This window comes from Protopterus annectens, chromosome 2.part1, assembly GCF_019279795.1.
Source record: "Protopterus annectens isolate FY-2018-M chromosome 2.part1, PAN1.0, whole genome shotgun sequence".
Taxonomy (NCBI): domain Eukaryota; kingdom Metazoa; phylum Chordata; order Ceratodontiformes; family Protopteridae; genus Protopterus; species Protopterus annectens.
The window spans coordinates 1,845,575,996-1,845,592,175 of record NC_056729.1 but is presented as its reverse complement, the minus strand read 5'-3'; the positions used below and the strand labels follow the sequence as shown (position 1 = coordinate 1,845,592,175).

General features: G+C 38.4%; 1 long non-coding RNA gene across 2 annotated transcripts in view; it reads left to right on the top strand.

Annotated features, from left to right (window-relative positions):
• The window catches only part of LOC122794663, a 167,346-nt gene extending 160,152 nt beyond the window's left edge, over positions 1–7,194 (top strand). Inside the window, exons 1-3 of one of the 2 annotated variants that reach the window (XR_006363667.1) lie at positions 923–2,281; positions 3,511–3,803; positions 6,007–7,194. This is a non-coding gene — a long non-coding RNA (uncharacterized LOC122794663). Of the gene's footprint in view, positions 1–922; positions 2,282–3,510; positions 3,804–6,006 lie in introns of those variants that run through there. The other variant, XR_006363668.1, reaches the window with a different exon arrangement.
• The last annotated feature ends 8,986 nt before the right edge of the window (positions 7,195–16,180 follow it).

Genomic DNA, 16,180 nt, shown 5'->3' with positions numbered 1-16,180 from the left:
CTGTTATTTAAGTAAATCACACTGAAGATATAACAACATAAACTGTCAGTCATTTTTGCATCTGCATCTCTTTTGTTAACTGGTATTTAATTAAATCACACTGAAGATATAACATTAACATAAACTGTCAGTCATTTGTACATCTACATCTCTTTTGTTAACTGGTATTTAAGTAAATCACACTGAAGATATAACATTAACTGTCAGTCATTTGTGCATCTACATCTCTTTTGTTAACTGGTATTTAAGTAAATTACACTGAAGATATAACATTAACATAAACTGTCAGTCATTTGTGCATCTACATCTCTTTTGTTAACTGGTATTTAAATAAATCACACTGAAGATATAACATTAACATAAACTGTCAGTCATTTGTGCATCTACATCTCTTTTGGTAATTGTTATTTAAGTAAATCACACTGAAGATATAACATTAACATAAACTGTCAGTCATTTGTGCATCTGCATCTCTTTTGTTAACTGTTATTTAAGTAAATCACACTGAAGATATAACAACATAAACTGTCAGTCATTTTTGCATCTGCATCTCTTTTGTTAACTGGTATTTAAGTAAATCACATTGAAGATATAACATTAACATAAACTGTCAGTCATTTTTGCATCTACATCTCTTTTGTTAACTGGCATTTAAGTAAACCACACTGAAGATATAACATTAACATAAACTGTCAGTCATTTGTGCATCTACATATCTTTTTTTAACTGGTATTTAAGTAAATCACACTGAAGATATAACATTAACATAAACTGTCAGTCATTTGTGCATCTACATCTCTTTTGTTAACTGTTATTTAAGTAAATCACACTGAAGATATAACATTAACATAAACTGTCAGTCATCTGTGCATCTGCATCTCATTTGTTAACTGCTGTTTAAGTAAATCATACTGAAGATATAACATTAACATAAACTGTCAGTCATTTGTGCATCTACATCTCTTTTGTTAACTGTTATTTAAGTAAATCACACTGAAGATATAACAACATAAACTGTCAGTCATTTGTGCATCTGCATCTCTTTTGTTAACTGTTATTTAAGTAAATCACACTGAAGATATAACATTAACATAAACTGTCAGTCATTTGTGCATCTGCATCTCTTTTGTTAACTGTTATTTAAGTAAATCACACTGAAGATATAACATTAAAATAAACTGTCAGTCATTTGTGCATCTACATCTCTTTTGTTAACTGTTACTGAAGTAAATCACACTGAAGATATAACATTAACATAAACTGTCAGTCATTTTGATTAGCTAGCTGTACATAAACAACATGAATCAAATAAGATAATCGACAGTTGTCATTCTGAAAAGTAAGAGTCCAACATAGGGACAACATTGTTCTCTATCATATATTTATCAAATGAAGAGAGAGAGAAAAAAGAAAAAAAAAACACATCTTATTCTTACTGTATTGTAACTCTATATAAAAAGAGGTATAAACATAAAAACAGAAAATTAATTAACTTTCCTAATGAATATGTTAGGTCCTTCATTATTTATATACTTCAGGTCACCTCTATCTCCTAATATTATAAAATGATGTCTAACTAGTGTAGCATATAGCTAAGTCACATCTAATTAATAATATATGAGTTTAATTATATGTTCTATTTATATAGAATGTTAATTATAATTTCTATATATGTATCCCTCACTAACATTAAAAAAAACTCTACATGTCCTTTCAGATTAGTTCTGAAATAGTAAACCAATACCTACTTATTTAAAAAAAACAAAAAAAAAGGAAAAGAAAAAGAAACAAATATTCCCTGTACCCCAATTATTTATTATATACTACAAGTCTTTTTTTGTTATATGAAAAGTAGGTATAATCAAATGTTCCTATGTGCTTAAAGTGCTGTAAAACATCAGCTTTTAATGTTAATCATACTTCCAATGCTTAAAACAGTTGACTTCAGATTTCCAAGCCTGGAAACCTTACAGAACGCTCACGATGGGGGACAGTTAATGCAGACGGACTTCCGGAAGCGCCATACTTTCCCTCAGCAGCATCCAAGGCATTTCCTGTCTCCTCGTCAATGTAAACACTTCGTGAAAGTCATAAAACTTCAGAAAACAGACACAAATAACCAGGATCAACAAAACAAAGCCCTTATCTATTCCAAAAGAGGCCTAAAGCATTTAAAATGAAAACAAAGGATTACCAAGACCTCGAGCCACAGCAACAGATGAATCCAACCTCGGACAGCATGTTAGTCTCAACGGAAAGCCAGATCAAGTCTCAGAAGCAGGTAAACACTTAAAAACTTTCAAAAAGACGATTTTTGCCTCATTTTTCATTGAAACAAGAGTATTTAGACCCATCTGTTGTAAATATTAACATATTAGGATATTTCATTTGAAATTTAATATGTTTATCAATAAGAAACTTACAGTATGGAGATAAAGACTGTCTAGCTTGTCTGACTTGTAAGGGCAAATCTTGTGCCAGAGAAATTCTATTATTATTGCACATAATATGTCCACCACTTTTTTTTTGCTGTTATAAGGATTTTGCTGACATCTTGGTAATTAAGTATTTTAACATACACAGGTCTTGGGCTATTCGATGCTTGTGATTCTCTTAACGCTCTATGTGCCCTTTCTATGATTATTTGTTTTACCATGTCAGAGTCATTAAGAAGCACTGTAAGTGTTTGTGTTATAGATGGGATTAACTCATTATACTGTATGGATTCTGGAATTCCTCTAATAATTATATTGTTTCTCCTGGATCTTGCTTCTAAATCAGTAATCTTTGTTTGAATAGCCAGAATGTCCAGATCATGTGTATCTGATTTTTTTGCAAGTAAAGTTAGTTTATCTTCATTTTCTGATATCCGAGCTTCAGTCTTGTCCATTCTTTCAAGAATTTGGGTGCAGGAAATTCCAAATGTTTGTATTTGGGTAGTAAGTTCTTTCAGAGCTTCTTGAATGGGTAACAGAGCAGTCTTGATGTCTTCCATGTTTAACACTTGATCAGCTTTAGTTTTAGTCCCTGGCTTTTGTTGTTCCTGTTGCTTTATAACTTTTTGTCTTTTGGAAATTACATCTTTCTCCAGTGACCGTAGTTCTGAAAGTTTTGTTTTAGTAGTACTTGTGTCCATATTCTTTTCCTCTTTCGACATTTTATCTCGGTACAGAAACTTAAAGTGTACCGAGCACACGGTTCCTTTGTTTGATTCTCTCTTCAGAGCCAGCTAATCTACTATAATCCTGTTAAATATCGTCTTAGTCTTCAGTTTTTTCTCTTCTTGCAGGACAGCAGAGTGAAGTTATAATTATTTTTTCAAAGATTTGTTGTTAAAAAGTTCTTGGTATCACTTCAGGGTTTAGATTTTCTCAGGTTATATGAAGAGCTGCAGTTCAGCAGTGTTCACAGAATGGCAGCCATCTTTGAATCCTGACAAGCACATCTTAAAGCATATACCACTGCATTTTGATAATACAGAAAGCCTCACTTTTATCCGTGTATTTACAGATGGAACAACCTTTACAATAACAAAAAGTTGGAGCACACAGACAATACTTACAGACCTGATGGACAGGCCTGATGGAGATGAGTCATACAAATGATCTTCCAGGGTAACTCCCTGAACAAGCCACTTGTAGCTCCTGCCATGTCCTGGAAAATATTCCACATCATGTCCCTCATCTGTGTTCAAGGCACATCATTCGCACTCTCCTGGACCTACTCCAGATAATCATCTGTCTGTTGTTCCTCGCATTGTCTGCTCCAGGGTGCATCAGGGATGATGGCACATGCAGGTGCAGGTAATGTTAATAAAAAGTTTTAATATTTTATTAATTTAATTGGATTTAAAATAAAAATAATTTTTTAACTGTTTGCATCTCTTAGAATCTCAGGAGATTACTAAGCTGTCGACCCAGAGGTCATTTTAAGCTTAGCCATTTCAATCCAATATAATAATGTGCAGGTACTAGTTAATACCCAAGACTGAATTTAGTGATGACTGTCCATGAGGGTTGTGGGCATTATCCCTGGCAAGAATTTATGGTGCCTCATCCACTCATCCGGGTTCCTCTTGAAAAATGTCATAGAGGTGCTCTGTTTCACATGAATTGGTAGCCTGTTCCAAAGTGATAACAGTCGCTAGGAGATAAATCAGTCCCTCTAGCATGCCCTATTTAAGTCACAGGCCATATTTAAGTTCCAGGAAAGGGGAACTATGTCCATTTTATTTATGGATATGCAGTAAGCTCATTAGGTTTGGGTCTTGGATTGCTCTGTTGGCCAGGAATTAGTCTTCCCTAAATAGTCTATATGATATGGAGTATAGTGAAAGGGACTTTAGTCGGTCCGTGTAAAGTACATGCTGGAGGCCCTTGATCTTATTTGTTAGAAACCTCTGAGGTCTCTCTAAATTGTGTAGGTGCTTAGTACGGCACATACCGAATTAGGCATTATACTCATTTAAGGGCTGGATAAGTGCCAAGTATAGGAGAGTTATAACTTCTTTTGCTCTTGAGGTGATGATGCCTTTACTAATCAAGTGAGCTATGTGGAAACCTCTCCTTACAGTGGTAGACATGTGGTGGTCGAAGTTAAGGTTGCGGTCAATCTGTGATCCTAGGTCCCTTACCACTTCATGGGTACTTAGGGTATAGTTATTGATTTGATAGTGTGAAGGGACATTGTTTCTGCAAAAGGGAATGAAGATGCATTTCTCTGCATTCATTTTCAGACTGTGACTAATACACCAGTCGTTGGCCTGTGCGAGACCCTCCTGGAGTATACTGATGTCATTTGGGGGTTCAATGATTGCACCTAGTTTGTAGTTGTCTGCAAACTTGGTCAGCCACAACCCTTTAGTTTTGACATGAACTTCTGAGAAGTATATTTTTATTTTTTATTTATTTAACATTTGTTGACCGGGAATGTCCAACTAGGTTCCACAGAGCCTGTTTTCAGTGGAGGCCCGGGGAGAAACGCTCCAGATATACCAAACAGTAGGGGCCCAGCACTGACCCCTGTGGCACCCCGCTATTAACAGGTCTGCTGGTTGATGTGAATTTGCCCACTTTGATGGTGTGTATCTGATTTGTGAGGCAGTTGGCAACCCATCTTACAACGAAGGGGGTTATATTCAGTTTGCTAAGTTTATCAGTAATGCCTGAATGTGGGATTGTGTTGAAAGTCTTTGCCAAGTAGAAGTATGCTGTGTGCACAGATTTGCCCTCATCAATGAACACTTTCAAGAAATCCACCAGATTAAACAGGCAAGATCTGCCCTTCATGAAGGTCACATAGCTTTCCAGCAGGTTCTAAGACTAGCTCAGTAAAATGGATATGCTCAGTGCAGTACAAGGATGAATCAGCAAAACCTTAGTCAAACTTTATTAATTGTCACAGTTGTGGTGCCAATCATGAGTCTAAAACAGAAAAGTGCTTAACATTTGGTCAGCAATGTCACAAGTCTAAAAATTTGAACCACTTTCAAAAGTTTTGCAAATTAAATAATCCCCATCCTGTTATAAAGAAAGGTCACTCAAAAAAGCAAGTTGATAATTTTGAGAGCTGTTATCTTATTTTCTATGTGGATGGTGTATCAGTGGTTGGTGAAAAGGTTGATGCAGTAGATTTGTTGGCAAAAAATGAAGTGTTCTGTACTGTCTTGATTAATGGTAAACCCACAGAGCTCAAAGTAGACACAACTTCAAAGTGTAATGTTATTTCAGCAGAAACAACTGCTAGAGTAAGAGCTGGTGAGCAACTTAATTTAACCAACAGTGTGAAACTTGTTGCTTATGGTGGTGAAGAAATTCAAAATGAAGGCTCAGTAATGCTTTCATGCTTTTCAGCTGGGAACAGTTACTACTTGCAATTCTATGTAATTCAAGACCTGTGCAGTCATTATTAGGTCTTAAGAGACATTTGAAAATGAAACTGCTTTATTTTACCAAATAAGTCAATATAACCTTCTGATCATAGCTAACAAGATTCTCTATATTCCAGATAACGCACCAGCTCTTAGAAATAGTATCACCACCCAAACTAATCAGAGACTGCTTCGGTTCTCTAATAAACTTCAAATTCTTACAATCAAAACCAACAACACAGCAGGAGTATCTCAGTATCCAGTCGGACTATCCTGGTCAACAAATGTAAAATAAATAAATAAATGTAAGCACATGTCCAAGTTCCAGTTTCACCGATACCATTTTCTCAGAATATGCTGATGTTTTAGACAACAAGTTGGGCAAACTTCCATTTGTCTTCTCCATGAAAATAGACCCAGAGGTCAGTCCAGTGGTCAGACCGTCGAGAAGAATTCCAGTAGCCACACAGAATAAAGTCAAGGTCCAATTGGATAAAATGGTGCAGCAAGAACCAATCAAATGGGTGTCTTCCATGGTAGCTGCTTATAAAAAGAGTTCAGATGAAATCAGAATATGATTTGATCCAAGAGAATAAGGCATAAAAGAGACCCCATCATCCTATGCATACAGTAGAAGAGGTTGCTGCTCTAATGCCAAGTGCCACTGTTTTTTCTGCTTTGGATGCAAAGAGTTCATTTTGGAAAGTGATGCTTGATTGCAAATCTTCAATACTGACTATATTCACTACCCTATTTGGCAGATACTGATTCTTTAGGATGCCTTTTGGTATAAATTCTGCAAGTGAAGTCTTTCAGCATGCAATGGAACAATTTTTTTGGGTTATCCATGTGCCATTATTGTTGATGATTTACTGGTTGGAGGCAATGGAGAAGCAGAGCATGGCCAAAACCTCAGAAAAGTTCTGGACAGAGCATGTGACGTGAACTTGAAGCTCAGTCCTCTTAAGTGTAAATTCAGGCTTCCAGAAGTCGCACATGTAGGTCATTTATTTACCAGTGCTGGCTTATGACCTGACCCATCTAAACAAGCAGCCATTCTTGAGATGCAGGCTCCAGACAACATCCAACCTTACAGCATTTCCTTAGTATGGTTAAGTACTTGGGCAAGTTTATACCTGATTTTAGTGAGTTATCAGCACCTTTAAGAGAGCTGACATGCAAAAATGTTGCTTGGTTGTGGTTGGAACAGCACCACATAACATTGGGCAACCTTAAGCAGAGAATTTTCAGCCCACCTACATTGCAATGCTATGATGTCAATAAACCAGTTATTCTTACTTGTGATGCTTCAAAGTTTGGTCTAGGTGCAGTTATTCTCTGGGATGGTAGACCTGTTGCCTATGCATCTCAAACTCTTACCCAAACTGAAATGCAGTATGCTCAGATTGAAAAGGAACTTTTAGCTATTGTCTTTGCATGTTCTAAGTTCCATGATTATATTTATGGCAGAGCTATCCAAATCAAAAGAAATCATCAGCCTCTAGTTACTATTTTAAAGAAACCTATGCATACAGCTCCAGCAAAACTGCAAAGAATGATGCTCAAATTACAAATGTACAACTTCAAAATGGTCTACACTAAAGGCAGACTTGTTTATCTGGATGATACCTTGTCCAGATCACCCAGAAAGACTATGGAACAGCATGATGCAGGGAATTTTGACTTTGATGTCACGGAAGTGCATAATTTTTCTACCATGAGATTCGATGAGCTGAGAGATCATACAAAGACTGATCCAGTTTTGCAAAAGCTCAACCACTTCATTAATGTCAGATGGCCGTCAAAGCAATCCTGTGTACCACCAGAAGTACAACTATATTTTCCTTACCGAGATGAAATGTTGATGGAAGAGGGTATCATTTTCAAAGGGCCTAAAATTGTTGTTCTTACTTTCTTACAACATTAGTATATTCAAATTTTGCATCATGGTCACCCAGATTCTAATTCTACCAAAGAAATACACTTTGGGAAGAAAATGTTTCTTTCTTTACGACTGAAGTGGTGGACTTGTTCACATCAATACCTTGACAGGAAGGGATTGACCTATTTTCTGAAAGCATAAGAGGATGCACTCATTTTTCAGAGGATAAAGTCAATTTAATTATAGAGTTTATGGAGTTAGTGTTAGACTATAACTACATATATTACGAGGGACAATATTTCAAACAAAATAAAGGCATAGGAATGGGAGACTCATGTGCCCCCATCTACGCCAACCTGGTGTTATTGGAATGAGAACAAAATACAGTTTTCCCAAGTGAGTGGTTTAGATATGTGAAGTTGAATGTGTGCTTTTTGGATGACATTTTTATTTTATGGACAGGGACAGAGGTCAATACTAAAGATTTTATTAACTATCTGAATAGGTCATCAAATTTCTTGAAGTTTACATACACGAGTTATAGTAAGAGCATCAATTATCTTGACACCCACATACAAAAAACAGAAAAATGATTTAAAGAAAATATATATAGGAGACCTACGTTTAGTAATTCCTACCTTGTCATCAACCCCAGCATCAGAAGAAAAATATTGTCAAAGGTTAATAAGTGCGAGTTGCCAGAATGACTTCGGAGGCAAATGATCTAGAGAGAGAGAGTTATATAAGATAGCTCAGTTGTTTTATGAAATAGGTTATCCAGCCAATTTGGTAGAGAAAAACTTGGAATATGTTAAAAAGGAATGGGGTGTTAAATATAAGCCCTGTTAGGTAGTCCAGTGCTAGTAAAAGAGACAAAAAAAAAAACTTTCAGAGGACAATGGTTATCCCATTTTGGAGGCATGTTAGTCAAGTGAGCAAGATTTTTGAGAACAACTGGGCTGTTTTAAAGAATACCCCAACATTATGGTCAGTGGCTGGTAATAAACCAACCTTTGTATATAAAACAAGTTTCAATCTTAAAGAATGCTTTGAACAAACCACTAAAGGTGAGAGTACAGAAAATATTGGTACTACCAAATGTGGTACTTGTTCACCATCTAAATATATATGTAGTATGAACACATTGATTTATCAGAATATGTTCAGTCAAAAGTGATTTTTATAAAAGGAAACTATCAAACATCAGGGGGTTATATATTTGGCTATTTGTAAGTCCTGCCCAGCTTAAAGATGGCATAGAGACAAGATGTATGAACATCAGTATCAGATTATCACAAAAAATATGAATAATGCCTTATATAAACATTCTGCAACATGCACAAAATGTGTTCAATTGTCATTTGGCATTTTAGAATGTGTCAGGTCAAATCCTAGAGGGGGGAGATTACAGAAATTATATAGAGGAAAGGGAGACCAAATGATAAATAAAATTGGCAGTGGTACATACACCAGGTTTAAACAAAATTATATCCCTTAAACCTGTATTATGTAGGAAAGCTACCCCATAAACAAGTAAATCATGTGGCCAGGACATTTTTAGTTTTTTTTCACACTTAACTGGTTAGATGGTTTCATGATTTTATTTTACTCTGAAAATTTTTATCTAATTATGGTTTTGTAAAAGTGATTTTTAGTTAAAAATGATTTTTAATAAAGTGGGATTTTATGTGTATTGTACTAGTGACAATGTACAAGCAAAGAAACACTTTTTGTATTGGTATCATTAAAAAGTTATGGGATTGACTGTGATATCATTACTTAAGTGGTATTTAAATGAGCTCATTATTGTTTGAAACCAGATTCTGATGATGTCCCAAGTACAGGGTATGAAAGTGCTCAATATAGTAACAGCATTTTAAAATTGGAAGAATAAAACTGTTTTTACAAGAGTTTGGCTGATAATTTTGGTCCTGCTGTTGGAAAGAAAATACACCTGTCAGATAATTTTCTCTGCGGCACTAGTGAAGTGAGTGAAATAAGCCACATGATGTATTGTTTGAATCCTATTTAGAGATCACATTTCAGTTATTCACAATATTCACAGTGTTCTCAATGTTTATAGGTGCTTAAAAATTTGCCAGGTTATCACTTAATAGTAGGAAGTTAGGGTTAGAGTAGTTCCTAAATATTCCAGGTTTAGCTGGAGTTCCAGGTTTTATTTTCACTTCAAAGGAGATCATTTTGTAGTCTGACCTTACCAGAGAAGGTATTACACTTGGGGTGTGCAGCACTCTCCCACATTAGTGAGGACTTCATCTGGTATGGTTGCACCCCTTGTTGGTGTATTGACAATCTGGTGCAGGGAGTTTGAGTTTATAAAATTCAGGAATCTCTGTGCCTGTACATTTGGTGTCGTACATGATTCCCAGTTAATGGTGGGGGTAATTAAAGCTGCCCAAGAATATGTTATTGGGTTGGATAGTGAGTGTTTCCAATACATTTACATACATGGTATTGGTTTCCTGGGTCATAAAGATGGACCTATAGCTTGCAAGGAAGTGGTATTGGATTTTGCCTATAATGATTTGAACATGGAGATGCTTAAGTTCATTGTCCTGTTTGACCAGCCTTGAGGTAAATTTATTTTTAATGTAAATCGAGACACATCCCACATCCAACTTTAGTCCCTGTTTGTGTAGTAGCTATTCTAAATGTGTGGAAGGCATTATAACCTTGCACTGTCAGTGTGCTCTCCATGACTTTAAACCATGCCTCAGTGACTGCAGAAACATCAGCATTTTCTAGGGTTAAGAGAGCTTCTATGGAGTGGAGGTTTTTTTTGTTTAGGCATATGACATCAAGCTAATGTGTGTACATTTCTTAAACATGACGATGATATTTCATTTAACATTCACTTGCACTTATATGATGAGAACAACACATTTGTTATAATCATCAGGACTCATCACATATATTCATAGGGTCATAAGTGTTTACTAGGCTAAAGACCACAAGGACCTTTTTAAGCCTAGCCATGCATCCCAAATCTCTGACAAGTTCTGGTACCCTTGATAAGTGTAAGCAGGGGCCTGGGAGATGAACCATTTACAGGTTACCTGTGTCCATTAGAGACAGAGGTGCCAAACCAGGGATGAATTTCCAGTTTCCCATCCAGTTGTCCAAGTTGCAATTGAATTGGGTTAGGGAGGAACTCTGCTTCACATGGATGGGGAGCCTGTTCCATAGATGGGGTAGTCTCTTTGATACATACCTATCTCTCCAGCAGGTCCTATTTATATCGCAGGCAAGGTTTAAGTCTTTACAATGAGTAACTCTGGTGTTGTTTGTTTTGTGGATATGCAGGAGGTCCATCAGAATGGGGTCTGACAATATCCTGTATGTCAGGCATAGATCTCCCTACAAAAGCTTGTAGGAGACAGAATACATGGATAGGGCCTTGAGATGGGCTGCATAGGACATATTACTTAAACCCTGTATTCTTTTAGTGAGAAACCTCTGTGGATGTTTCAATTGTTGGATATGCCTTCTTAGGTACATACCAAAGGGGGCACTGTACTCATTGCTAGGTCTGATGAATGCCAAATACAGTGGAACAATGACTTCCTTGGACTTAGTTGCCATACCTTTGTTTATAAGTTGTGCAACATAGAATGATTTCCTCACCACTGTAGAGACGTGTAATGATCAAAGGTTAGATTACTATCTATGTGTGTCCTTAAGTCCCTGACTACTGGGTCAGCTCTAAGAGGTGTGTTGTCAGTGTGATAGTTACCAGGGATGGATGACTTCCCAAAGAATACTATTATGCATTTCTTGGAATTTAGTTTTATGGCTCTGACAGCAGTTGTTTGTCAATGTCAGCCCCTCCTGGAGAACATTTGTGTCAGTGTGAGATTCAGTGACAGCTCCTAATTTACAATCATCTGCAAATTTAGTCAGCCAGAGACCACTGACATTGGCCTTGACTTCTGAGAAGTAAATGCCAAAAAGGAGTGGTCCAAGGACTGATCCCCGAGGGGCTCCAATTGTGACTGGCCTCTGTGTAGAGGTGGACTCCCAGTTCTAACGTCCTGTGTCCTGTCTGTGAGCCAGTTGGCTATCCACTGAGTGACATATGGGCTTGTACCTGACCTGATGAGTTTGTCAACAATGGTCGAGTGGGGTATTGTGTCAAATGCCTTGACCAGGTCAAGTTAGGCAGTGTGAATTATTTTGCCGTCATCCATTGCATTGGTGACCTTCTCAAAGAAGCCCACCAGGATGAGTAGGCATGATCTGCCCTTGAAGAAACCAAACTTGGTTGGATCCAGTGTCTGGAGGTTTACTATATCTCTATTGATCATCTCCATGATCTTTCCATGGCTTTACATATAAGACTAGTGAGACTTATGGGTCTGTAGCTGGCCCAACTTTGTGCAGAGGGATGACTGTTGCCTTTCTCCATTCATGACACATGAAGCCTGTTTGGAGGCTACAATTAAATAGTAATTCCAGAGACCCTGATAGGTCATGTTTCATGCTATGTAGAAGGCACCCTGTGATATTGTCTGGGCCCATTGATGCAGTGTTCTTGGTCTTGAAGAACGCGTTAAGGACCTGTTCCCTAGTGAAAGTAGGGGGAGTTATAGTTGATGATATTTCCTGAGGGAAGTTTGAGGGGGAGAGAGAGGGGTAAAGTTGGAGCTGAATGTATCAGCTAGGAAGTTTACTATATCTTCTGGCTCAGTATAGGTGGCTCCATTTACAATGAGCTCTGCACACAATTGTGTATTGCCTTTGAGGCTGAGGACATAGCTAAAGAATGCTTTGTGGTTGTCCATGGCCTGGGAGGCCAAACTTACCTCAAATTTGGCTTTGGTAGACTATATTTGTCCTCTGAGTTGTTTGTTTGATGAGAGTGGTTTTATCCAGCTGGGTGCTGCACCTCCTAATTGTTGCCATGATTTTCTTCCTCCTGTTATACATCTGATTGATTTTGTGGTTCCACCAGGGTGGCTTGTTTTTTGAGTTAGTTCTGTACCTCTTCCTGGTGAGTACAGCTGCCTCTATGCAGCTATTAACATGCATGTACAGGGTTTCTGTGAACAGTTCTGCATAGGCAGAAGAGTTCTCAGGGTTTATGGGGGTTTGAACTTTTTCCAGGTTCTCACTTAATAGCAGGAGGTTAGCCTTAGAATAGTTCCTGAATATTCCAGGTTTAGCTGGGGATCCAGGTTTTATTTTTACTTCAAAGGAGACCATTTTGTGGTCTGACTTTGTCAGGGAAGGCATTACAGTAGGGGTGTGCAGCAGTCTCCCATATTAGTGAGGACTAGAACCAGTATGGTTGCACCCCTGCTTGGTGTATTGACTATCTAGTCCCGGGAGTTTGTGTTTACAAACTCCAGGAATCTCTATGCATGTACAGGTGCTGTATAGGATTCCTAGTTAATAGTGGGGTAATTAAAGTCACACATGAACATGGTATTGGGTTAGATGGTTAGTGTTTCTAATAAGTTTAAATACATGATATGGGTTTCCTGGGTCATAGACAGGGACCTATAGCTTGCAAGGAAGTGGTATTGGATTTTACCTATGGTGATTTGAACATGGAGCAACTCAAGTGCATTGCCCTGTTTGACAGCTGGCCTTAGGCATAGGCCAACTAGGCGGCCGCCTAGGGCGCCAGTCTAGCAGGGGCGCTTTTCCAGTATTTATTTGATGTAGAAAGACCAGGATGGGGGCACCAGGTAGTGTGGTGGGGGGTGCCATGGAGCCCTTTTGCCTAGGGCACCAGTTGACCTAGGGCCGCTCAGCCTTGAAGTATATTTATTTCTGATGTAAAGAGAAACACCTCCACCTTTAGTCCCTGCCTGAGAAGTAGCTGGCATAATGTGAGGAAGGCACTATAACCCTGCATTGTTGCTGTCCTCTCTGTGTCTTTAAATAATGTCTCAGTGACCGCACAGACATCAGCATTCTCTAGGGTAAATAGAGCTTCGAGAGAGTGGAGTTTTTTGTTTATAGACTCCTAGCATTGAGCAGTAATACCTTTAGATGTTCTTGATTTTGATTTGCTATGTCGGATGTACTTTCAGTTTGGCATTACCTAAAAAAAGGCGCTATGGGGGAAGACAATGTTTTAGCTAATATTTGAAAGCCTAGAGGGGAGATGTGCAGACCATCCCTGGCAAAGCACTGCATTCTGTTGACCATCTCTTTTCATGCTGACAAATATTGCATCCTCTTAGAATGACACCAGAAACTAAGCCAATTATTAAAGTCAGTCATCTTTTGTTTGTATTGTGGCATCATCCTTGGAGAAGGTAAAATGCTGCTCAGTGCTAGGCTCATACCAGCCTGAGACACATATTCCAAGAGCTCCATGATGCCTCTCTTCATATAGTCTAGGGAGGTACACCTGAGGTCATTTACTCCAACATGGACTGTGACTAAGTCATATTGGTAATTGTGGTCCAATGACCTGAGTGCATGCAGAATGTGGTGGATCCTAGCCCCTGGTAAGCAACTGACCATAACTTTCTTCTTACTCAGCCTGGTGAGAGGGACATCAGTGTGTGTCACCATGGAATCTCCAATGAGTAGAATGCTAGCTATGTGTTTAGGACAGGTATGTATGTAATTTACCCCAACCTGTACTACTCAGCTCATTCAAATGCATCCATCTGAAACATATTTACAAACATAACTAGTGACTTTTATATAATGCCTTCCCAGGACTAATTACACACACACACGGCTCTCTCTGAAGTACATCTGCATTCATTATGAATTTAGTATGTCTCTAATTTCTATGCTTAAAAGGTAGTTCTCTTATGGAGATGTCAATTAATAAGCTAACATTTAAGTGTTGCACACTTTATCCCATGGGTTCGATTGTCAGCTGGTACAACAATATTTTAATATTGTGTAAGCCTCAACATCACAATATGTCACAATTTATCCTCTTTCTCCTTCCAAACTGCAAGGATTAAAAGCCATGCCATTAAGTGTTCCATTGTTCAGCATAGGAACCTGTGTCAAAAGGTTGAACATCACACATGGCAAAGCTCAATGAAATGTTTCACACCTTTTTGCTGTATAATGTAAGTATTGCCAATGTGTCTTTCAAGGAATCCATATGGTTTCAGTTGCACAAATGCAGTTGGCTAGGTTGTGTGATTTTCTCACAACCAGTTACACCCAAGATCTGAACTGGGACCAGTTCAGACAGATCTCGTTAGCTTGGCTTTTGCAAACATGAATGGTGATGGAAAGAATGGTGCTACACTTAGAGTATAAAGGTGGGATGTTGAGGAGTCCAGGATATTTGTGGCACCCCTTGTGACATGCTACATCAGTCGGCTGCTGCAGGAGGATTTTACCAGTTGGCAGTATAAGGCTGAGGCTTTGAATAGCTTAACCAAGGCTGTTTCCAGTGCAAATAGTATTCCACTCAGTGGAGAACAATGTCATCACCACTAAAGTGACCGCACTGGGGAACAATGTCATCACCACTATAGTGACCGCACTGGGGAACAATGTCATCACCACTATAGTGACCGCACTGGGGAATAATGTAATCACCAGTATAGTGACCACATTGGGGAACAATGTCATCACCATTATAGTGATTGCACTGGGGAACAGTGTCATCACCACTATAGTGACCAGACTAGGGAACAATGTCATCACCACTATAGTGACCGTAACTGGGGAACAATGTCATTACCACTATAGTGATCACACTGGAGAACAATGTCATCACCAGTATAGTGACCACACTGGGGAGCAGTGTCATAAGCACTATAGTGACCACACTGGGGAACAATGTCATCACCAGTATAGTGACCACATTGGGGAACAGTGTCATCACCACTATTGTGACCACACTGGGGAACAATATCATCATCACTATAGTGACCGCACTGGGAAACAATGTCATCACCACTATAGTGACTGCACTGGGGAACAATGTCATCACCACTATAGTGACCCCACTGGGGAACAATGCCATCACCACCATAGTGACTGCACTGGGAACAATGTCATCACCACTATAGTGACCTCACTGGGGAACAATGTCATCACCACTATAGTGATCACACTGGGAAGCAATGTCATCACCACTATAGTGATCACACTGGGAAGCAATGTCATCACCACTATAGTGACCACACTGGGGAACAATGTCATCACCACTACACTGATCTTAAGAAGTGCAAGTAGGACTTTTTAAGCCAATGGAAAGCTGAATTTAGAGCTGATGACACCCACAGTTGTGTAGGTATACTGACCCATAACCTGTCTAAGATATGACATTAATGATCTAGCCAGCCAATGCAGTTACTCAATACCAGCCAACATGGTTACTCATTACCATCCATTGCAGCTACTCATTACCAGCCAATGCAATTACTCGCTACCAGCCAATGCAGTTACATGCTACCAGCCAATGCAGTTACTCG